This window comes from Balaenoptera borealis (assembly GCF_965194805.1).
Source record: "Balaenoptera borealis genome assembly, chromosome: X".
Lineage (NCBI taxonomy): Eukaryota > Metazoa > Chordata > Mammalia > Artiodactyla > Balaenopteridae > Balaenoptera > Balaenoptera borealis.
This window is the reverse complement of record NC_138881.1, coordinates 6220662-6245803: the sequence shown is the minus strand read 5'-3', so window position 1 is coordinate 6245803 and position 25142 is coordinate 6220662. Positions and strand designations below refer to the sequence as shown.

General features: G+C 44.5%; 1 protein-coding gene across 7 annotated transcripts in view; it reads right to left on the bottom strand.

The window, feature by feature from the left end:
• Positions 1-25142, bottom strand: part of LOC309619949 (uncharacterized protein) — a 552071-nt gene that overhangs the window by 179921 nt on the left and 347008 nt on the right. For 6 of the 7 annotated variants that reach the window (XR_014239279.1, XR_014239280.1, XR_014239281.1 and 3 more), the window contains one exon: positions 21767-21879. The exons of the other annotated variant lie outside the window; for it this stretch is intronic. The gene's annotated coding sequence lies outside the window, so the exon portion shown is untranslated. The remainder of the gene's footprint in view (positions 1-21766; positions 21880-25142) is intronic. 7 annotated transcript variants of the gene reach the window in all.

Genomic DNA, 25142 nt, shown 5'->3' with positions numbered 1-25142 from the left:
ATTACATTAGTTTCAGGTGTACTACATAGTGACCTGACACTTGCATACAATATGAAATGATCACCACAACAAGTCTAGTAACGATCTGTCCCCATACAAAGTTTTTATAATATTTTTGACTATATCCCTTATGCTGTATATTATGTCCCCATGGCTTATATGTCATATAATTGGAGCTCTGTACCTCTTAATCCTGTTCACCTATTTTGTCCACCCCTTCCATCTCCTCCCCTCTGGCAACCACTCATTTGTTCTCTGTACCTACGACTGTTCTCATTTTGTTTATTTGTTTTGGCTTTTGGATTCCACATATTAGTGACATCACGTGGTACTTGTCTTTGTCTGATGTTTCACACTTAGCATCATACCCTTAGATCCATCCATGTTGTTGCAAGAAGCAGAATTTCATAAAGTTGCAGTATACAAAATTAATGTACAGAAACCTGTTGTTTTCCTATATACTGACAATGAACTATCAGAAAGAGAAATTAAGAAAACAGTCCCATTTACAATTGTATCAAAAAGAATAAAATACCTAGGAATAAATCTAACCAAGGAGGTAAAAGAACTGTACTCAGAAAGCTGTTAGACACAGATGGAAGAAGCTGAAGATGACACAAATGGAAAGATATATCATGCTCATGAATTGAAAGCATTAATACGGTTAAAATGAACTTACTCCCAATTCATCCCACCACCATCTGTACCATTTTTCTAGATTCCACATGCATGCATTAATATATGATATTTGTTTTTCTCTTTCTGACATACTTCACTCTGTAGGACAGTTTCTAGGTCCATCCACGTCTCTACAAATGACCCAATTTCATTCCTTTATGGCTGAGTAATATTCCATTGTATATATGTGCCACATCTTCTTTATCCATTCTTCTGTCGATGGGCATTTAGGTTGCTTCCATGACCTGGCTATTATAAATAGTGCTGCAGTGAACATTGGGGTGCATGTGTCTTTTTGAATTATGGTTTTCTCTGGGTATATGCCCAGTAGTGGGATTGCTGGGTCATATGGTAATTCTATTTTTAGTTGTTTAAGGTACCTCCATACTGTTCTCCATAGTGGCTGTATCAACTTACATTCCCATCAACAGTGCAAGAGCGTTCCCTTTTCCCCACACCCTCTCCAGCATTTGTTGGTTGCAGATTTTCTGATGATGCCCATGCTAACTGGTGTGAGGTGATACCTCATTGTAGTTTTGATTTGCGTTTCTCTAATAATTGGCGATGTTGAGCAGCTTTTCATGTGCCTCTTGGCCAACTGTATGTCTTCTTTGGAGAAATGTCTATTTAGGTCTTCTGCCCATTTTTTAATTGGGCTGTTCGTTTTTTTAATATGGAGCTGTTTATATATTTTGGAGATTAATCCTTTGTCAGTTGATTCGTTTGCAAATATTTTCTCTCATTCTGAGGGTTGTCTTTTCGTCTTATTTATAGTTTCCTTTGCTGTGCAAAAAGCTTTTAAGTTTCATTAGGTCCCATTTGTTGATTTTTGTTTTTATTTCCATTACTCTAGGAGGTGGGTCAAAAAAGGTCTTGCTGTGATTTATGTCAAAGAGTGTTCTTCCTATGTTTTCCTCTAAGAGTTTTATAGTATCTGGTCTTACATTTAGGTCTTTTATCCATTTTGAGTTTATATTTGTGTATGGTGTTAGGGAGTGTTCTAAGTTCATTCTTTTACATGTAGCTGTCCAGTTTTCCCAGCACCACTTATTGAAGAGACTGTCTTTTCTCCACTGTATATCCTTGCCCCCTTTGTCATAGATTAGTTGACCATAGGTGCATGGGTTTATCTCTGGGCTTTCTATCCTGTTCCATCGATCTATATTTCTGTTTTTGTGCCAGTACCGTATTGTCTTGAACACTATATCTTTGTAGTATAGTCTGAACTCAGGGAGTCTGATTCCTCCAGTTCCGTTTTTTTCCCTCAAGATTGCTTTAGCTATTCGGGGTCTTTTGGGTCTCATACCAATTTTAAGATTTTTTGCTCTACTTCTGTAAAAAATGCCATTGGTAATTTGATAGGGATTGCACTGACTCTCTAGATTGCTTTGAGTAGTATAGTCATTTTCACAATATTGATTCTTCCAATCCAAGAACATGGTATATCTCTCCATCTGTTTGTGTCATCTTTGATTTCTTTCATCAGTGTCTTATAGTTTTCTGAGTACAGGTCTTTTGTCTCCTTAGGCAGGTTTATTCCCAGGTGTTTTATTCTTTTTGTTGCAATGGTGAATGAGATTGTTTCCTTAAATTCTCTTTCTGTTCTTTCATTGTTAGTGTATAGGAATGCAAGAGATTTCTATGCATTAAGTTTGTATCCTACAACTTTACCAAATTCATTGATTAGCTCTAGTGGTTTTCTGGTGGCATCTTTAGGATTATCTATGTATAGTATCATGTCACCTGCAAGCAGTGACAGTTTTACTTCTTCTTTTCCAATTTGTATTCCTTTTATTTCTTTTTTTTCTCTGATTGTCGTGGCTAGGACTTCCAAAACTCTGTTGAATAATAGTGGTGAGAGTGGACATCCTTGTCTTGTTCCTGATCTTAGAGGAAATGCTTTCAGTTTTTCACCACTGAGAATGACGTTTGCTGTGGGTTTGTCCTATATGGCCTTTATTATGTTGAGGTAGGTTCCCTCTATGCCCACTTTCTGGAGAGTTTTTATCACAAATCTGTGTTGAATTTTGTCAAAAGCTTTTTCTGCATCTATTGAGATGATCACAGGTTTTTATTCTTCAATTTGTTAATACGGTGCAGCACATTGATTGATTTGTGTATACTGAAGAATCCTTGCATCCCTGGGATAAATCCCACTTGATCGTGCTGTCTGATCCTCTTAATGTGTTGTTGGATTCTGTTTGCTAGTATTTTGTTGAGGATTTATACGTCTATATTCATCAGTGATACTGATTTGTAATTTTCTTTTTTTGTAGTATCTTTTTCTGGTTTTGGTATCAGGGTGATGGTGGAGATTGGGATTGACATATATACACTAATATGTATAAAATAGATAACTAAAAAGAACCTGCTGTATAAAAAATTAATTAATTAATTTAAAAAAGAGTTTGGGATTAGAATATTAATTAATTAATTAAATGAAATGAACTTATTGCCCAAGGCAATCTACAGATTCAATGCAATCCCTATCAAAACACCAATGTTCTATTGCACAGAGCTAGGACAAATAATTCTAAAATTGTATGGAAACACAAAAGACCCCTAATAGGCAAAACAATCTTGAGAAAAAACAAAGCTGGAGCTATCAGAGTCCTTGATTTCAAACTATAATACAAAGCTGCAGCCATGAACATAGTATGGTACAGGCAGAGAAACAGACACGTAGATCAATGGAACAGGATAGCCCAGAAATAAACTGACACTTATATAGTCAGTCTATGACAAAGGAGGCAACAACATACCACAGGGAAAAGACAGCCTTTTCAATAAATGGTGGTGGGGAAACTGGACAGTTACATGCAAAAGAATCAAACTGGACTACCTTCTCACACCATATACAAAAATAAACTCAAAATGTGTTAAAGACTTAAATGTAAGGTCTGAAACCATAAAACTACTAGAAGAAAACAGGCAGTATGCAGTATTTTTTGGATACATCTTCTCAGGCAAGGGAAACAGAAGAAAAAAATAAACAAACGGGACCGCATCAAACTAAAAGGCTTTTGCACAGTGAAGGAAACCATCAACAAAACAAAAAGGCAGCCTACAGAATGGGAGAGGATATTTGCAAATGATATATCCAATAATGGATTAATATCCAAGAGATACAAAGAACTCATACAATTTGACATCAAAAAAAAAATACAAAAACAAAACCTGATTTTAAAAAATGGGCAAGGGACCTGAATACACATTTTTCCAAATAAGACACACAGATGGCAACAGACATCTGAAAAGATACTCAACATCACTAATCATCGTGGAAGTGCAAATAAAGCCACAATGAGACATCAACTCCCCCCTGTGAGAATGGCTATCAAAGACAAAAATACGTGTTGGCGAGGGTGTGGAGAAAAGGGAACCCTTGTGCACTTTTGGTGGGAATGTAAGTTGGTGCAGCCGCATGGAAAACAGTATGGAGGTTCCTCAAAAAAATTAAAAGTAGAACTGCCATATGATCCAGCAATTTTCTCTTCCGGGTATTTACCCAAAGGAAATGAAAACACTAATTCTAAAACATACATGCACTTCAATGTTCCCTGCAGTGTTATTTATAACAGCCAAGACATGGAAGCGACCTACACGTCCACTGATAGGGGAGTGGACAAAGGTGTGGCTCACTCTTGAGCTGAGAACAGCATTGCTTCTCCAGAGAGCCCAGACTCCTTACAAAGGAGATGCTAAGAGAGGATGCAGTGCCTGGGCCCAGGGAACGCGTTGTACATTGAAATGCCCCACACACCACAAAACCGAGTGGTTTGACCGCCCATGATGTGGCACAGATCAAAGTTTAGAACCCCTGGGAGTGACAGCCCTTAGCCAAGCCTGGACACGGATATGAGGAGTCTGCAGTATTAGAACGTCAGTGACAGCCTGATGACTCAAATAGCATTTGTATCTTCACTGGCATAGAACCACCATAGAATTTTTGGTTTTGAAAGAACATCTTTTAGGAGGGAAATTACATGAGAAGATATTGTGGAATCTCCTTCTGGTTCTTGTAGGGACTTCCTTTGTTTGACGTGTGAGCTTTACTTGCATTTCAGGTGATGACCTTGTACCCATTCACACAGTTGCATGTAAGTGCTATGGAGATCATATAGTATTTTATAAATTGTGAAGGACACTTTTATTTGAGAACAAACCGTTCTGATGTAACACTTCATACAAATAGTGCTAGAGGCTACAAGTAAAGACCCCGTTAAGGAAAAATACCAACGTATTTTCTCTGAAGCTTTTATGATCTGCATGTTTGTGGTTTAGTCATTAGGTAGTTAAAAAAAAAAATCCTGAGCATTCCAGGAAATAATACCATGGAACGTATCTTATAAGGAATAATATTCTATGTCCCGAGGCTTTAAAATATAATCCTTTAATTTTTTCCTTGTGTACTTTTCATAACTTTATGATAGTTTTATTATTTTTTTCCCCTGACGAATGTTCTCTATTCTGAGAAAATTAAGTAAGGGCAATTTTGGTCTCTCTGTGAAGTCATCCTGATGGCCTTTAACCCTCATTGCACCAGAAATAACAGAAATGACATTTAATTGAATGTGACTACTTTAGGGCAAAACTCTATTTTAAGGATAAACAAAGAGATTAACTCATGATGTTCATATTAAGTTCCTGATCATGCTTTTTAATGTCTGGTATTCAGCCTCAGACCAAAAAAAATTTTGAAGTAGTAGCATTAAGGGGAATTAAAAAAAAAAAAAAAAAAAAGAAGCATCAGCCTGTGTTGGAAGCAGCAGCATGGAGCTGAACACGGGAGAAAAGCTGTCATCAACCCCGTTAAGCCCCTCCCCTCCCCCAGAACCGAAAGATGCCCAAAGGCTGCACTTGTTGCTCTTGTAAAGCCAGAGGCATCGTAGGCAGCTGGCAGCACAGGATGGGAGCCTGTCCTTGGGAACTGCTAGCTTCGTCCCCCGTGAGGCCTTTTCACAATGGAAGAAACGAAAAGGCAGAGCCTCCGAAGCAGAAACACCAGCCTCCACACACGACCGGGGTAGAAGCGGGGCGTTCTCCTAGGGGGCTTGCCCTAGCTGAACCAGTCATGATAGAACACGATACTATCAGGGCAGAAACACCAGCCTCCACACACGACCGGGGTAGAAGCGGGGCGTTCCCCTAGGGGGCTTGCCCTAGCTGAACCAGTCATGATAGAACACGATACTATCAGGGCGTCACTTCCATCTGCAACTGACTTCAGGGAGGCCTCCAAAATAACTGTGTGGGACCAGGGTCCCCTTCAGAGTGGATCGTGTGAAAAGAAGCATGTTTGTTTAGGGCCCTTCAAGAGGATCATTCCCAAAGTGGTATTTCTAAGAAGTCCTAGGGAGAGAGTTTAAAAAAAATATTCCATCCTTATGCATGAACTAAAGCAAGGAGAGTTTAAACAGAAGATGGAGATTAAACAATATTGAGAATTACAGGAGTACGATAAAATTGTCTGCTATGTGAGGTCTTCCAAATACTCTACTGTGAATGATACATTGCAGACACTGAAAAATACTAATTGGTCCACTAATGCAAGTGGAAGAGAACTTCGGCAAAAAAACATGGCATTCGGCCAAAATTTCAAACCCAAGAGCAGAGCTCTTCCAATTCCCCATCGCCGTGTAACAGCAGTGTCCCCCAGATCGGCTGACAACGACACCACTTGCTTTGCTCATGAGTAGAGGCTGACCGAGCTGACCCAGTTGGCTGGGCTTGGCTAGACAGCTCCCCTGCTGCCTGTCCTGCAGTCACAGTCCGACGTGGCCAGGGCAAGGGTCGTCTGCAGGGTCTCTCCACTCGTGTCCGGCTTCCGGTCTGGGAGGGCTCAGGCAGCTGGCGGCTAGAACAGCCGGGGCTCCTCCGCCAGCTCACTCCCCCATCTAAACGGGAGGGCTGGCAAGAATCTGTGGGCATATTTTAGAACCTCCACGGTCTGCTCTTTGCTGATAAGTTTACTTAACATTCCTCTCACGTGCTATGTACAAGTCTACATAAACTTATCCCTTCTCAAAATGCTCCAATGGTCCTGTCTGTTAGGACACGGACATCCAGCTCAAGGACCGGGCTCCTGGCATCTAAATATGGGTCAGGTGCAGAGAAGCTTCCTTTTGATCTGAAGACCTGGGACATAGTGACAAACTAGCTACCCGCTACCCAGATCCGCACACCCCACACACACGGGGGACAGTCACAGGATGACCACCGCAGATAATCCCATTCAGTATGGAGGGGAACCAGACACACACAGCTGTCACTGGTCCGCAGCATTTCTGAAATCCAACTGGCCACCTGTTGCTGGCTCCTTGAGGTCTGGGGATGGTTTTACTATGGCTCGGGGCTCTGCCTTCTGGGCTTTTGTTTTCTCCTCTGTGTTAGTTTTTCTTTCTCCATAAAAAGCCCAAGTTCAAAATGGAATATTTTTCTCAGCCTGTACGGCCAGTGTCCAAAGGCCTTTCTTTTTTATTCTGAGCTGGTGGTGCTTCAACTGATACAAGTCCTTTAAAACTTCATATGATTTCTCTGCATCTTATTGGAATTCACTCTTTTAAACAAAAGCCTCACCCCCAAATCTCATCAACGTAAGCCCTTTTGTATCTTGGGTTCCCTGTGGAATTATTGGCAGTCAACTCCCTAAAGATTTTTAGCAGCTCTATTATTTAACAGACAATATCGGTGGGCATGCCTTTAAGATCATCAGACGGATATGATAAAGTGTATGAGGAACCTCCATAAATCTTACTGAGATTGTCACAAAATGATTTATGTTCCCCCTTGCATCCATCTTTGGACTGTGTTTTCCTGATAGCACCCTGGATTTTATCTTTACCTTAAAATATTTCTTAATTTGAGAATCATTTGCCATCTGGAAATCCTGAATATGAGAGTTTTTACTTCAGTTCAGCAATGCCTTGCTCTTTTTCTATTTAATGGTTCACTCCTTAACTTATTTCTCTCCTCTTTAATGTTACTAGAGGCAGGTAGAGGAAGGCAAGCGGCGCCTTTGACACGGTGACTGGCAATCTCTTTAGTTAGCTCATCCAGTTCAGTAGGGATACTTCTTATTTATCATGTTACCTCAGGTGACACTGCTGCTAAATTATCTGACCCCTTTCCTTGAGTGTCCAGTAGCATTTTTCTCAACCTCCTTTGAGCTTCTGACAACGGCTTCTTCAAGGATTATCAGGTTTCAACGTCTCCAAGGACCTTCTGACCTCTGCCACCGATCCTAAAGCCATAGTTTGGGTTTCGTTGTGACACTTACCCATGCTGAAACTTGTGACTTAAAACAACAGACAGTTATTTTGCTCACATATGTGCGTTTGCGTCTGGCTCTCTGTGGAAGGCTTGTCTCTGCTCAATGCGGCATCAGCTGGAGTGGCTGGACTGAAGCGCCCTTTCCACAGTGATTTTCCTCATAGCCATGGCTGGAAAGATGGCTTTGGCTGGCATCTGGTTGCTGGAAAAGCCTCGGTCCCTCTTCACACACAGGTCTCCATGTGACCTGTGCTTCCTCACAATAAGGCGGCTTGGTTCTGAGGTTGAGTGTCCAGAGAGAACCACGTTGGAGCTGTTTCACTTTTTATGTCTTAGACTCGGAGGTCATGCAGTGTCACTGCCACTGTCCTTTATCAGCCGAAGTAGACATGGGTGCCCCTTCTTGATGGGGAAGGGGGAAGGCTCTGGAAGAATACCTGGGACTGGAGATACTGCTGGGCATTTTTGGAAAGTACAATCTTCCATAGTAGCGATCGATACGCAATTTAACATTAACAAGAGCAGAAGTCTTGTGCTGTTCTTGCTGTTCTGCTTCCTCAGAATGGAAGGATAACTTAAGAGTCCAGCTATACCCATTACAGTTGAATACTTAGCATCACACTGGTCCTTCTAAGCAATCCCCTGTACTGCAGAGTACAAAGCCTGAAAGTTACTTTGTTCAGACTTTCTTACCACGAGGGTTCTGTTTAGATGCAGATAATGAAGGGCACTTCTGCAAAATTTGAAAGGTGGAAGGGAAAGAAGACATAGCTCCTGGCCCTCTCTGCAGCAGCTTCTGGTGCTGGCTGACAAGAGACAGGATTCTTTTTCCCATGGCTTTCAGGTGGCCTTCTGAGAATCGCTCCTTTGAATAGAGTGCTGCACAAGGCTTAGAACACCGATGGTGGCTTCTCTGTGACCTTCGTACTTTCACAAAGCTGCCTGCCTGACTTCAGTCCCCCAGGGCTCCCTGCATTGTATATGCCTCTCTAATCTCTGCATGAGAACCCCGTCTACCCTCAAACCTCTGCTGGCTTTGGTTCTCCTGACTGTGCGACTCGCGCCGGGCTTGGTGCAGGACTCTCCTCCACGTGGTGTCAGCTGGCATCTAGGGCAGCTCTTTCATGACTCATGGTGGCAAGCTGTGTGCTGGCTAAGGTCTGGGGGCTCGGCTGGGGGCAAACCTGGAGAGTGTGATTCTTTTCCACACAGGCCTCCTCACAAGCCCTGGGCTTCCTCACAACAGGGCAGATGGCTTCCCAATCCAAGAGTCCTGAAAGGTCATCCCAGCGACCCTGAAGGGTCATCCCAATATGCATGGAAAATTATGGTGTGTGTATGCACGTGAAATATATACATATATGTGTGTGTATATATATATATGGCTGTATATATCACATCTACCTAGATACATATCTAGATGTGTATCAACATTGTGATATATATGTATATAGATTTTATATAGATCAAAATATATTTTGAGAAAAAAAGTCTAATGGCAAAAAATGTTTCCTTTGAAAGACAATTATTTAACAAGCAGAAGATTCTATGAAATATGTGGTGTGGAAAATTATTCTGTGTCTCTAGGTACACAGTAAACCATGCTTTAAAATAATGAATGAAAAAAGTCTGCTATGCCCACTGGTTCCTTTTCCTTTACTGCCTCTGTACTGATGAGCTCTTATCTTTTCACTGAATACTCCTCTCTGAACAGCTAGGGAAAATTTTATCGAACTTTGTCTCTCAACGTGTGGGTTAACCTGTGTCCTCAGGATTTGCTAAAAAACAAACACACACACAAACCAACCCAGAAACAAAATGCACTGCTGCGTTGCCCTTCCTGAAGAGGTGGGGAAAGAGGTGCCCACTCTCGACGTCAGGGGCCGCAGGGCCCAGCATGGTGGCCAGTTCTGTAGCTCACCACAGCCGACTTGCACGGAGTTCTCCTGTGTCTACCCCATCGTCCATGAATGGTTATGAGCAAGTTTGTATTAAATCGGACCCTGGGGCAATTTAATTGTTCTCCCACAGAAAGCACGGACAGCGGAAAGAATACTTCTTCTGGAGGAGTGAACCCAACATCTGTGGAGACCAACCCGCCAGACAGGAAAGACTTTGATCATCTCTGAGAGCTCCTATATGAACTAAATAAACAGCTGAGACGGTCTTAGTACGAAGCTTGATTTTTGGTGATTACTGCGAGTAAAATCTGGGGACCTGGACTTCTCTAACAGTCATAAACACAATAAGAGCAAATGATTGTTAAAAGCCTTCCCTCTCCACCCAGGAACATACACTATGACTTTATATATTGCATCTGGATTCAACTTCCAGACCATGACATCAGTGACAATATATCATCCCAATGTGCCAACAAAATACCGTCATGTGTTTGCTAAAGAGAAAATATGTCCACGGTGAAAAAGTACAGCTCAGGGTGCGGATTTGTAATTGTTATTTCAGTTGTAAGAAATATGTCAGCTGTCAGGAAACCAGGACTCACTGACTCTCCATTGGGTCACTGGATACAAAAGTTCAATAGTTATCTATCTGCTCCACACTGCAGACAAAGCCATAGGTAATTTCACGACCATCTTCTTTTTCTTTTTGCGTGTGACCTCATATCTCTAGTATTCTTCTGTCTCTCGGGCACAAATGTCTGCATTTTAAGCCTGTCACTAAGCGGTACACAGAAGGGAATGATTCCACTGAGGTAGCATAATATCAGAGAGCAATGACCTGATTCCCAATGTCTCTAGGAGATAAACTGGGCCAGAGGTCGACGTTCTGGAAAGTGTCAGTATTGCCTTGTTTCTCAAAGGCCCCTATAAATGCACACTTTATACAGCCGGCTCCTCCAGCCCGAAGCCCCAAATCCTAAATCCACACCCTCCACGATCTCTGATTACCCGAGTCTCAATCCATCAAGCAGAGATTGGATACTCTTGGGATGGGGCAAGAACTGACAGTCAGCAAACAGGCAGGGTCAGTGTACTTGAGAGGTGCCCGAGTGGCAAAGATGTGGAGTTGGTGAAGCGGGCAGTCAGAGATCAGAAATCAGGACGATCCCCTGAGAGAGCAACGTCCAGGAGGTCCTGGCGTGGTGACCAAAGTGCCGCCGTCCACCAGGGGCCTGGGCACGCCGTGCTGGGAAGGCTGGCTGGAGGCCCCCCACGCCCGGGACTCCTGACAACTGCATTCCCAGGCAGCTCCAGCATCTGCTGGGCCCTCACACACGCAGCGCCCGGCTGGAGCCTCCTCACGTCTCCGCGAGGTCAGCAGAAGCAGAAGCACTTCCCTGAGGGGAGATGCAGACCGCCCACGATGACATAGCTTCCTTTCTCCTGGCCTGTGCCCTCCACCTCCGTCTCAGCAGCACGAGGTGGTGAGTGTGTGACATCAGGGAGACTGTCCTGACCCCTGCTCTTCCTCCTTTGCCTGGTACATAAAGGATGCTACAAACCGACTTATTAGAAGAAGGAACGGGGCCAGATAGTGCGCCATTTACACAAAGTAGCAAAGCTGAGTCTCGAATTTCTAACCATACCTTCTTTCTAGAAGTGAATGACTAGGACCTAGAGTCCATCTGCTTGACTCCAGAACGAGGAGAAGATGAAAAGGAATACAGGAGGGAACCTGAAGAGAGGGAGCAAGCCAGAGCCCTCGATTCGTGGGACTGCTGCTAACGGTGTAAGGTCTGGCTGCCGGTCCGTGCCGGGCGCACAGAAAACTGGACTCAGAGCCACCCTATCATGTACTTTGCTTCTCCTCGTTTATGTGTCTGCTCCACTCACCCCAGAGACTATCTTAAAACTGGTCTTCTTTCTTTAAACTTTCCATCACCATGTCTGTCTCAGGCTCCGCTGATAAAAAGAATTACCTCACGTGTACTGAGTTCTTACTGAATGCCAAGCGCCATTCTAAGCACCCTGAACACACTTATGTGTTCAATCATTAGCCCAACCGTGGGCATTACTTGTGTCCCTCCCGTTTCCGCCTAAAGGCAGGTAGAGAGAGGTTAAGCGTCCCGGCCCAGGAGGAAGAGACCTGAAGGGGTGGAGGTGGGCGCTGGAGCTTCAGACCTTCCTGAGCCCCTCCTAGTGCAAGGCGTTCATGCTGCTAGTAACTTCTCTAACTTCCCTCCTGCCTCCGCTTCTCACCCAAGGTTACTTGCTCCACCGCAGCTCAGGACACATCCCCCCAACCCCGCTTATGGACCCAGTGCCTCTTCCTGTATGTTTACTCCCTCCCTCTTTCTGGTCACACTCTATGAAGATGCACACAAAGTATTTTCCATTAAAAAAAAAAAAAAGTCCCTCAACCCACCCTTTTCTTAGATGCACCAAACAATGTCTCTCCCTGCCTGAGGTCAAGTTTCCCAAAAGATGTGTCTCCATGTTCCACGTCTCTTTCCTTGCATGACATTCGCCTCTGAACCCCCTGTCACATGGCTACACCACCACTAGGCCAACACAACTCTTCCTACCGAGGTCCCCACTGACCCTCCAACTGCGCGACCCAGCGAACTCTCAGTCCCCTGACCAGAGATCGAACCCTTGCCCCCTGCATTGGGAGCATGGAGCCTTAACCACCGGACCACCGGGGAAGTCCCCCAGTGGGCTCTTTCTTGGTCTCTTCGTACTTGCTCTCTCTGGGACTTTGACCCTAATGTCTAGGTCTCTGCCCTTGGCTTCTATGACAACACAGTGTCTTCATCTTCTGTGTCCCTGGCTGTTTTTCTTTCTTTCTTTCTTTCTTTCTTTCTTTTTAAACAGTCTCTCGCGTGGGCTCCTTTGCTACTCATTTCCCTTCGCTGTCAGAGCACAGCAGGAGGTGCCGCCACACGTCCCTCCTGTATTCCTAGGCTGTGCAACGTGGCTTCTCAACCGCTGTCCAGGGACCCCTGGGGCTGGTCCTTGTCTCCCGCGGGGCTGCCCTGCGGCTGGCAGGGTGTTCAGCGGCACCCCGGCTCTCTACGCACCAGAGGCTGGGGGCGCCCCTTGCTCCGACTGGAAGACTTAAGATGTCCCCGGACATCACCGCATGGTCCCCGGGAGTAAAGCCACCCGTGGCTGAGCTGTACCGTTTCACACCCCCCCATCCCTCTCTCTAATGAGCGTATGTGTTACACTCTGTAACTAGGCATTTTCACGTTGTGTTCCCAACCCAGACCTTGCTGTTGAGCACCAGAGTCTTCAGTCCTATTTCCCAATTCCCTGTGGGTAACCCCGAAGCCCTGGGATGGAGGTTCAACCTTCCCCACGCTGAACCCGTCTCCTGCCCTAGCCTGTCTGTCTGAGCTCCTCTGCGAGTCCCCACCTTAGCAGGGGGCACCACCATCACCTCATCTTTCTGAGCCAGGACCTCAGGGCCTCTCCTCCCCACATCTAAGCCAGCACCCCGCCCCTTGGGTTCTTCTTCATTAGTACACAGGCTCTTGGTCTTCGCCCACTGCCTCTGCCTCTCCTGGAGCTTCCATGGTCTCTCCTCCCCTGAGCACCCGGCTTCCTGACCTCCCACCTTTCTTTTTAAACTTTCCTTAGTGTAAACATCACCATGTTAAAGTTTAAGCCTGCCCACGCCTTGCAAACAACACCTCCGACGCCTTTCAACATTGTTACAATAAACTGTGAACTCCGGAGCATAGTGTATGAAGCACTCGACCACACAGCCCCGCTGGACTCGGGCCCCTAACAGTTTACATCGCCCACGCCTTTCCTAACATCTCATCATGCAGCCATTGATCTACTTACAAAACACCTGCATCTCTGCGTCCCTCCTAAGGCTCTGCACTGAATGTTCCTTCAGCCTGAGTGCCCTCCTCCTTACCCTCTCTCGCCACTGCTTCCTCCCACCTGGCAGCCTGCTGCCAATCGCAGCTCACCTAGGACACTTCCCAGGGAGAGGCTTCCATCTATCTCATGCCACCCCACACACACGTCCGTTTACTTACCTAGTTCCCTCCCCTGGTTGTAAGACCCAAGGCCACACGCCAGTCACATGATGACTGCTTGTTTTTTAGATTCTATTATAAACATAGTCCAGAGAAGTGATCAATTAGTAAATTTAATAAACACATGAATAAAAAATGCATGAATGACCCATCTGGGCAATAGTGTATTTTAGCACCCAAGGACAGTTTTATTGCACTCTGATCTACGCTGTTGCAATTTAAGTTTGGGAATAGAAGTTTACTGCTATATTGTTACTAGTGTCTCTGTTTCTCCTTATAAAGGACACAGAATTAAAGGGAATGGGGGCGGGGTGGAGGCAAGGGACTAGCCTTTACTCAGTATCCATTCTATGCAAAGCTCTTTCTTCGCTATCTCTTTTAATGCTCATGCTGACCCTTGGAAGCAGTCAAGTAGGCAGCACTTTAGAGAGGGGGCATCTCAGGCCCACAGATAGTAACTAGCAGTTAGTGGCTTAGAAGCATATGTATTAATTAGCTCACAGTTTCCCTGGGTCAGGAGCTTGGGTGTAGGAAGCGTCACCTCATCATATTCACAGGTCCTGACCCAACTCAAGACAACAGGATTATACAGGGCATGTGCAGGAGGGGGTAGGAATCCACCTACTGAGTCAATAATCTAAAATGACAGGAGATTTCCTGTCAAAAGACCTAGGTTCAAATCCCAGATCCTTAGGTGGGTGAGTTCATCACCTGTGAGTCTCAGTAATTTCTAGTAATTTGTGCTAATCTGTCACCCAGCAATAGATAACTAAGAAACTGCTGTATTTGTACAAAAACACCACAGTCTGCCAGCGGAACAGAGAAATTTTTTTTTTTTTTTGCCCTGGTTCCGAATATCCATGACACTTTGTAAGGGACTGTTAATCATCCCCATTAAAAAAGAAAAAGTCCTCAGATCTGGTCTGCCAGGAAACCTCGTTTTGCCAGCAACAATGTCGCTCTCTATAAAAACTATACAGTAGTACTAGATCCAACTGCATTGCTCTGCCCCTAAGTAGTTTCCCATCTCCCGGAAGGGCTTTACAACTGGCCAGGGCTCAACAGCAAAAGACCTGACTGAAAACACAGCTGCACCACACAGGGTCTGGTGAGGCGGCCCCGTGTACAAAGGAGCTCCACTCAGGTGGGCTCCGGGCACAGATTTACGGGGCCGAGCCGGCGTGCCATCAGACACCAGTTACAGAGAAGCAGGCCGGGCACTGCTTGCTACGGTTAAGCTGAGGAGCAGGTAGGTCTGGGCTCACACAGGTCTCTTTCCTGGAAGGTAGAAGGATCCAGTCCCAACTGGAGTGGTGCCTTGCCAACAAAAATCCAAAGCTTTAGAAGGTAAAAAACCAGCCTTCCTATAGTCTGGGGTTTCTCATCCTCAGCACTACAGAAGGACGTTTGGGGCTGGATCATTCTTTGTTGCTGGGCCTCCCTGGGCACTGTAGCACATTTAGCAGCAGCCCTGGCCTCTACGCACTAGATGCCAGTAGAACCCCCCTCCTTGCAAGCAACATGTCTCAATACACGGCCCCCAGGGAGGGGTGCTAGGTGACCCCCCTAATTGAGAACCTGTGCTTTACACAAATAGAGTCATTCTGTTCTGTGCCCAATTACAGTCAAATGGTGTAGCATGTATGGGATCAGACGAGTTAACAAAGGTAAGGATTTGAGATATGCTGCTGGGATTTCAAAAGACAAGAGTTTCCAACATCCACCACACCTCAAGGTGCCTTTTAAATTGTGTACATAACTTTGAAGAAACAGAGCAGGAAAATAAGCATGGCAATTACAGCTACATCATTTGTCTTCTTAATGGGGTTATGTTTTAAAGGGGCAACACAGTTGTGGGTTATGCAGGGACGAACCTACTTTAACTGAGAACGGGTAGACTACTAAAAACATATATTTCTCAGAAGCATCCTTCAGGGATTCTATTTGATTTTTAAGATAGATGAACTAATTGCTTTGAAGAATAGCATAGTGTGTTCTTTATAAAGAGGATTATTGTTTTGAGTCACATAATCACCTGCTGGCTGGGCAGCTTGAGCTCAGATTTCTCTATGCTCTGTTTCCCTAAGCAGGCTGCACCTTGATAAAGATGGACTGTCATGAGATTAACCTTGGTCCTTGGAACATCGGGATCTTATTTTATTACATTCAATGTCTACATAATCATGAAAATCTTTACATTTCCTTTGCTTGCTTGAGGAAAGTCCCTCATTAATTTGTCACTATTCCTGTGGACATCTCAATTTATTTTAGAAAAATGTGAAGTAGTTTCCTTTATCTTAAATTACATTCAAATGTTTTCAAAGCAGGAAACAAAAGCAACACTGAAACGAGTTTGTTTTTTTTTTAATTGAATGACTTATTTTAGGTAAAATTACCATCCTAATTTTCCATTTTTGAATGGAAAAAGTTTTCTGTTCCTTGATGGGCATATTCTTAAAATGAATACATTTCTTTTTAATTGTATTCCCACATCAATACATGTAAATCACATGTATGTTAAGGTGTATTAAAATATTTAATTGTGTTTTAAAGTCTTTATTCACAGGAGGTAGACTATGAATCCCAGAGGTGTGGGTTTTATTTTAATAGAAATTTCCTCTTAACCCAAAGTAGAGTGATGTTATTTCTGGACTGAGGATTATATTTTAAAAGAGAGAGTGGGAGACATCTTTACGCAGCACAGTCAGAGCACCGGTGGGCAGGAAGTTGGGGGTTGAAAGATTTTTCTAAAGTCATGAGATTAGTCACTTCCCTGGTGGCTCAGTGGTTAAGAATCCACCTGCCAATGCAGGGGACATGGGTTTGAGCCCTGGTCCGGGAAGATCCCACATGCCATGGAGCAGCTAAGCCCGTGCGCCACAACTACTGAGCCTGCACTCTAGAGCCCACGAGCCACAACTGCTGAGCCTGTGCACCACAACTACTGAGCCCGCGCGCCTAGAGCCCGTGCTCCACAACAAGAGAAGCCACCGCGAGGTGAAGCCTGCACACCGCGATGAAGAGTAGCCCCCGCTCGCTGCACCTAGAGAAAGTCTGCATGCAGCAATGAAGACCCAACGCAGCCAAAAATTTAAAAAAATTTTAAAGAAAAAAAGACACACACACACAAAATAAAGTCACGCAATTAGATGTGCCAGAATCTGCCCATGTTGAGAGAGAGAGAGGGAGTTAGTTAGTTGAAGGCAGTCAGCATCCCTTTATTTCAAATACAGTAGCTTGTTCGCTGACCAATGACGACTACCTAGATCCTAGAATGTGCAGAATAACCATGTGCCTTGCATTCATTATTTTAGACCCTTTTGTCTCTTGACCACGAACCTAATCAACTTGTCTATTCAGCAACTGCTAGCCTCTGGCCCGCAGAGGGAAGAGGAAGGTTTGGGGTCCTCCCTGGGGACTTTGCTACCACGTGATGTGGCACAGCAAAGCCAGCTTTAGACCACGGTGGCCGGGCACGCGCTCATCTGCACGGGCGCAGCCGCAGAAGCTGGGACAGCCTGTTCCGGCAGCGCGGGGAGCCCCGCTTCCCGCTCTTAGGAACCCGGAGGAACACTGCGCTTCAAAGACGCAATGCCACCCGGGCGCCACGGGCCCCTGGGCAGGACGGCTCCAGGACGCACCGGTCACACACGCAGCTGGCTTCCTGCCCAAGCTGTGAACCCACGTCGGGCTGTGGGCTGGCCCTCTCCCCTCAACCCTCACCCCGCCCCAGGCGTCGGGCTTTCCAGAGCCACGCCGTTCATTCCAGAACGACGTCTATCGTTGACGGCTGTTTCTAAGATCGCTGATGCTATCTACCCAGTAAACTGATGCCATTACAAACAGCCATGCTTCCGGGCTAAGTAACCGGCCTCGACTGGAGGCTCCTGCTCGAGGCCTTCCTGTTCAGAATCACCCCTGAACTGTGATTTCCCGATAAAGTCCTTCCAATGCTACATACCTTCTCCTGAGGTGTACAGTGGGGATTACTTGCACATCCACACGTGTATCAACTGGATTTTTTTTTTTTTTACAGAAAAGGACAACGGAGGATTTCCACTTTCCTTAATAAAGACAGAGCCCTAAGATTCATGTGGGAATCCTCTATTTCTGCAAATGGGTGATTTAAATAGCAATCAGAAATTTAAATGTGTTAAACACTTGGAACACACTATTCCACTTCTTTAAGTTTTACAGAATTTCTCATCCAAGTGCATTCTGGTATTCCCATTGCTATGCTGGCTGTAACAGCTGAACATTGGAAATAACATAAATGCTGTGGTTAAATACATTTGGATGGAATCGTAAAATGGTGTGATTTTTCAGCTATTAGAGCAGGAAGAATAGCTAAATACAAAGACAGGGAAAGAGCATGGCCAAAACATTTTGGGCGAGGGACTTCCCTGGTGGTCCAGTGGCTAAGGCTCCCAATGCAGGGGCCTGGGTTTGATCCCTGGTCAGGGAACTAGAGCCCACATGCATACCGCAACTAAAAAAGCCCACCTGCCGCAACTAAGACCTTGTGCAGCCAAATAAATAAATACTAAAGATATTTGATGCAAAAATACCAAAAAAAAACCCCAAAATTATATCTATTAAAAAAACATTTTGAGTGAAAAGAATCTGAAAACAGTACACATTTTAGGGGACTGGAGGAGAGACAGACAGAGAGGGAAGGGTCTTTACTGTTCAATTTCTACCTTTTGACTTTTTGAACTTTTTCACAATGTGGTTACAATGCTTTCAGGTTTCTTTTTGTTCTATAATATATTACAGACACGGTTTTTCCTTCTGTGTTAACAATTTTAGGAGATTAAAAGAAAAGTTAACTGGAGACTTTTTCCTCCTGACACGTAGCATTGTGTTAAGCGCAAGAATGAAAAGAATTTGAGGTAATATTTAAATATTTAATCCAAGACTAATGGTTGTAGTCAGGACAAAGAGGGGAGGGAGGGGGAGGGAGAGAGAGACAGACAGATGAGACATTGATTCATGAGAGTTGCGTCAAAATCATTCACGGAGGAATTGAGACCCTGAATCGGGCAGAATTCCAGGAGAAAAATTTAGTTAAGGTATGAAAACATCTAAAAAAGAAGTATATTTGTCCTACAGATCTTTGAGAAAAGGGACAAATAAGTGCTTTTCTTTTTTTTTTAATAAATTTATTTTATTTATTTATTTATTGGCTGCGTTGGGTCTTTGTTGCTGCATGCGGGCTTTCTCTAGTTGCGGCGAGAAGGGGCTACTCTTTGTTGCGGTGTGCAGGCTTCTCATTGCGGTGACTTCTCTTGTTGTGGAGCACAGGCTCTAGGTGCACAGGTTTCAGTAGTTGTGGCACGTGGGCTCAGTAGTTGTGGCTCGTGGGCTCTAGAGCACAGGCTCAGTAGTTGTGGCTTTCAGGCTCTAGAGTGCAGGCTCACAGGCTCTAGAGCACAGGCTCAGTAGTTGTGGCACAAGGGCTCAGTAGTTGTGGCTCGTGGGCTCTAGAGCGCAGGCTCAGTAGTTGTGGCGCACGGGCTTAGCTGCTCCGCGGCATGTGGGAACTTCCTGGACCAGGGCCCAAACCCGCGTCCCCTGCATTGGCAGGCAGACTCTTAAACACTGTGCCACCAGGGAAGCCCCATAAGTACTTTTCTAATAGGATTAAGGTGGATTGACAGGGTTTTATCGATAGCCCCTAATTCTCTGTCTGGGCCACACCTCTGAAGTTGCTGAAACAGCCGCCGGCACCTTTGAAGTAAGTCACCCACACGTACATACACCCCACCCCTCCCACACCAGCAGCAGTAGAATCGCTATTAAGCTACACCAGTGAGGAAGCCAGGGCACACGAGGGCAGGCTTCTCTCACACACACAGGCTGAAGTCCAGCATCACCAAGAGGACCACAGCACAACTCTCGCAGACACTCTTTCAGACCCAAAGTTCTCGCAACATGAATCCAATTACAGTGGTTTAATCAAGGAGAGTTACAGTCGCTTAAATAAGCAGTGTCCGCTAGAAAACAGAAGAACAAAAGCCCAATTAGGTCACCAGGCAGTTTAAATTAAGATGATTCCCTAACAGGTTGTTCTGACGCGAACCTGTGAAAATGAGGAGGCCTGGAGAGGGATGCCTCCCGCTCAGCTGAACGTGCTGAGTTCACACCACGAACCCGTAGAAAGCAAATTAGGTAACGTTTCTGTGTCCGCCTGCGGAGGACCTTCCTACCTCCAAAGTAAACGGTCTCACAAAAAAGGTTACCTATCGACAGATCATCCCTAACAGGCGGCAGATGTGTTTAACTCTCCCTTGGTTTGGCTAATACTCGAGGAGTTTTAAAGCTCTCTCGTAAATAAGGAACCTCAAATACCTCAATAGGCAATTGGGATTTGCCCTCCCATTTACTGAGGCAGATAAATCACCTTGAAAGGAACTGGGCTTGGTTAGCTCGTTATTTCTAACATGTTTGCTGAGAGAGATAAACCATGGCCATCAACACAGACATGTCATCCACTTCTGCACAAGACGGAAGGGTCACAATTTGGAGAGTTCCCCACAGCTTGAGCCTTCAGGGGGCTACTGCTGTCAGAATATATGACAGTATATAGCAGACAGTAGTTCCCTCCAGACTGATGCCCATGGTGGGACTGGGTGCACTTACTAGCTGTCAGGTGCATTATTTTTCTGATGTTCCCAATCTCCTTTTGACCTTTTAAGTTTTTTCCTTGCACATTTCAGGAAATGCAGACAATGGAATTCATGCAGATGTACAGTTTAAACAGTAACAATATTTTTGATTTGATTGAATTTAGATTTCACCATCAACAAATATTGGTATTGCAGTAACAAGAGTAAAAATGTTTCTCGAGATTGATGATTCTCATGATGTGGTCCCCGGACCAGCAGCATCACCGTCACCTGGGGACCTTTTGCAAATGGAAATTACTGTGCCGCACACAGACCTATGGAACCAGGAATTCTACGGGTGCTCCTGGCTCTGTCCCGTCAACACACCCTCTGGGCGATTCTGATGTACAATTGAGTTTATCAGGATTCTCAACATTCCTTTAAAAAGAGCCCTTTGCTGTAATACAATATTTTCAGGGATACACAGTGTCATTTCTATATTTATATTTCATAGTTGAAACATTTTCTATTAAAAAACACCTATATTTTCTAATTATGGTTAATTGATTGACTTATTTAGAAGTAGCGATATGTTTGTGGTTAACTAATAATATCAACGTGTGAGAGTCTATACAACTTTCTCATTTTTGAAGGCTTAGCTGAAGAACTCACAAAATGAGTAAACAACTAAAAAGACTGGCACTGCCTCAGGAAAAGAATGAGTTTTGCCAGTTAATGGGTACACACGGGCTTTATGCCATGCTAGATGCCGGGCATTGATTATTTCACTTAAGCCTCACAAAAGGCCTATGACACGGATACTCATACATCTGCATCTGACACAGAAGAACTGAGCGTCCAAGGGGTTGACTACCTCATCACCCCAGGACACATGGCCTGTGGATCCCGGTTTCATATCTTAGGCTGCAAAGCCCATGCCTCCCTCTCTGTGGCTGTCTCATTCACCAACAGAACTACACTCAGGTTCTTTTTGGTTAAAGGCAACAGGTTTTTTTGGCCTCCCCTTAACTGCTTGCAAAAAGATATCTTTATCGTCCATATTCTGATTTAAGAGGATGAAGATAAACCACTGCGGCCAGAATCACAAAGGAGCACCATGGCGGTCCCCCAGGGTCAGACTGCGGGTGGGAAAAAGTCAGAGTGAGCCGGGGCACAGGCCCCAGGAGGGGATGATGGGAAGAGGGGCCTCCCTCCAGTGTGACGGGGATGATACTTCTATGCCCACCTCACTCACATTTCGCTGTCCCAAGCATGGCTCAGGCAGGAATGGGGCTCTGGTTGGAGGTGGCCTCTGTCCCAAGATGTCACTTCTCATAAATCGTCTGCCAGCACCTGAGTCTCCAGTGTCTACCAATAAAAAGAGAGGAATTACATTTATTGTGGACGTACGAAAAGCCACCCAGAAAATTATAATAGTTAATAAAGAGTCAAATGAACTCAAATAATGGAACTCAAGACATTTGTAGGCATGCTGAATTCCACAGTTTATATTTACACAATTGGGTTGAAAAAGATCTTGATGCAATTTATGTCACGGTGTTCTGCCTATGTTTTCCTCTAAGAGTTTTATCGTGTCTGGCCTTACATTTAGATCTTTAATCCATTTTGAGTTTATTTTTGTGTATGGAGTTAGGGAGTGTTCTAATTTCATTCTTTTACATGTAGCTGTCCAGTTTTCCCAGCACAACTTACTGAAGGGGCTGTCTTTTCTCCACTGTATATTCTTGCCTCCTTTGTCATAGATTAGGTGACTATAGATGTGTGGGTTTATCTCTAGGCTTTCTATCCTGTTCCACTGATCTATATTTCTCTTTTTGTGCCGGTACCATACTGTCTTGATTACTGTAGCTCTGTACTATAGACTGAAGTGAGGGAGCCTGATTCCTCCAGCTATGTTTTTCTTTCTCAAGATTGCTTTGGTTATTCAGGGTCTTTTGTGTTTCCATACAAATTGTAAAATTTTTTGACATAAATCGCAGCAAGATCTTTTTCAATCCGCCTCCTAAAGTAATGAAAATAAAACCAAAAAAAAACAAAAAAACAAATGGAGCCTAATTAACTTAAAAGCTTTTGCACAGCAAAGGAAACCATAAACAAAATGAAAAGACAACCCACAGAATGGGAGAAAATATTTGCAAATGAAGCAACCAACAAGGGATTAATCTCCAAAATATACAAACAGCTCATGCAGCTCAATATCAAAAAAACAACCCAATCCAAAAATGGACAGAAGATCTAAATAGACGTTTCTCCAAAGAAGACATACAGATGGTTAAAAAGCACAGTACTGGTCAGAATGGCCATGATCAGAAACTCTACAAACAATAAATGCTGGAGAGGGTATGGAGAAAAGGGAACCCTCCTACACTGTTGGTGGGAATGTAAATTGGTACAGCCACTATGGAGAACAGTATGGAGGTTCCTTAAAAAACTAAAAACAGAGCTACCAAATGACCTAGCAATCCTACTCCTTGGCATATAACTGAAGAAAACCATAACTCGAAAAGATACATGCACCCCAATATTCATTGCAGCACTATTTACAACCGCAAGATATGGAAGCAATCTAAATGTCCATCAACAGACAAATGGATAAAGAAGATGTGGTACATATATACAGTGGAATATTACTCGGCCATAAAAAAGAACAAAATCATGCCATTTGCAGCAACGTGGATGGACCTAGGGATTGTCATACTGAGTGAAGTAAGTCAGACAGAGAAAGACAAATATCATACGATATCGCTTGTATGTGGAATCTAAAAAAAGGGTACAAACGAACTTATCTACAAAAATAGAGTAACAGATGTAGAAAACAAACTCATGGTTACCAGGGTTGGGGTAGGGATAAATTGGGAGATTGGGATTGACATATACACACTACTATATATAAAATAGATAACTAATAAGGACCTACTGTATAGCACAGGGAACTCTACTCAATACTCTGTCATGGCCTATATGGGAAAAGAATCTAAAAAAGAGGGGTTATTTGTATATATGTAACTGACTCACTTTGCTGTACACCTGAAACTAACACAACATTGTAAATCAACTATACCAACATATATTTTTAAAAAACTATTGGATAGTTGGCATTTAAACTATATAGGATAATATAGCTTATGCTTCAACTATGTGTGTGTGTGTGCAAGAGAGTGTGTGTATTTTGTGTAAGAGGAGATACCGTGAAAACATACACGACTAGCAATAGGTAACTTTTCCGTGTCCATGTCTGCAATATGCTGAAATAAACTGGATCTTCTTCTTTCAGCTTAATCTGGATTGATTTTGATTTTCTGGCTTTAACAGCCATTCCTCTGGCTCTGGAGGCGTCTCCTGGTGAAGTGGGTCTGGGCAATCCGTATCTCTCACCAGAACTGTTCTATCATTCTCGCCTCATTCAACCTCCCCCCTGCCCTCAAGCCAGAGGTAACCTGTTAAAATGTAAGTCAATCCTGTTCCACCTCTGCTCAAAACCCCCCACTGCCTTCTCAGCTAGTTCAGTGTGAATAAAAGGGCCGCAGCCCTGCGTGGTCTGGCCATCCACACATCTCTCCCCTGCAACCCTCCCTCCTGGCTCCCCTCCTTGACGTCTTAGGAATCTTTACATTTCTCAACCCCCGTGGTCCTACCTTCAGCTCTCTCTAACCAGCTTGCTGTTATTTCTACAGCTCTCCTCACTATCAGATGCATCTTACCTTTCTTTGTTTCCTCCTGCCCCTGTAATGAAATCTCTAGAACCCAGGCCTTGCTGGGGGGCATCGGGAACAGGGGCATGCCCATCAGAGGCTCCCAGTAAATACTTGTGTCATGGGTGACTACATGGTGGGGACACACACCAGCATCCAGGAAACCCCAGCAGAAACGCCACACGAATCCCACCACCGTGTGAAGCCCTGGGCTACGAATGGTCCTCCAGGAGGGTGGTCCATGGACTCCAGTGTATACTTCACTGGAGGTGGTCCTCACGTGGAGCAGATTAAACCCCCGGCTTACTCAGCCCTGGCAGATCGCACACAGTGCCTCCTCACTGGCCTGGCCCGGTCTCAAGAGCAAACACACCGCCATTTTAACCTCTGTGCCTGTTTCTACCCTTCTGTAATTGCCTCCCCTCCTCCCTCCTGGCCCTCAGACCTCTAGTATTCCAATCTCAAGGCGATATGAAGGGGAGGAAGGTGCCTTCCTGAGCTCTTCTACCGAACTTTCCGGAAAGTCTTTTCATCTCTCCTCCTCCATGCCTATGTACGTCCTGTACTCACTGACAAGAGGTGAGACATTGCATTTTCACCAGAAGTCTACTGAGAAAGAAACAGATTTCCCATGTTTTCTTTGGTTTGGGTCACAGCAGAGTTTCAAGCAATTTTCTTTCTTTTTTTTTAATTTTATTTTTGGCTGTGTTGGGTCTTCGTTGCTGCATACGGGCTTTCTCTAGTTGCGGCGAGCGGGGGCTAATCTTTGTTGCGGTGCATGGGCTTCTCATTGCGGTGGCTTCTCTTGTTGCGGAGCATGGGCTCTAGGTGCACAGGCTTCAGTAGTTGTAGCACTCGGGCTCAGTAGTTGTGGCGCACAGGCTTAGTTGCTCCGCAGCATGTGGGATCTTCTGGGAC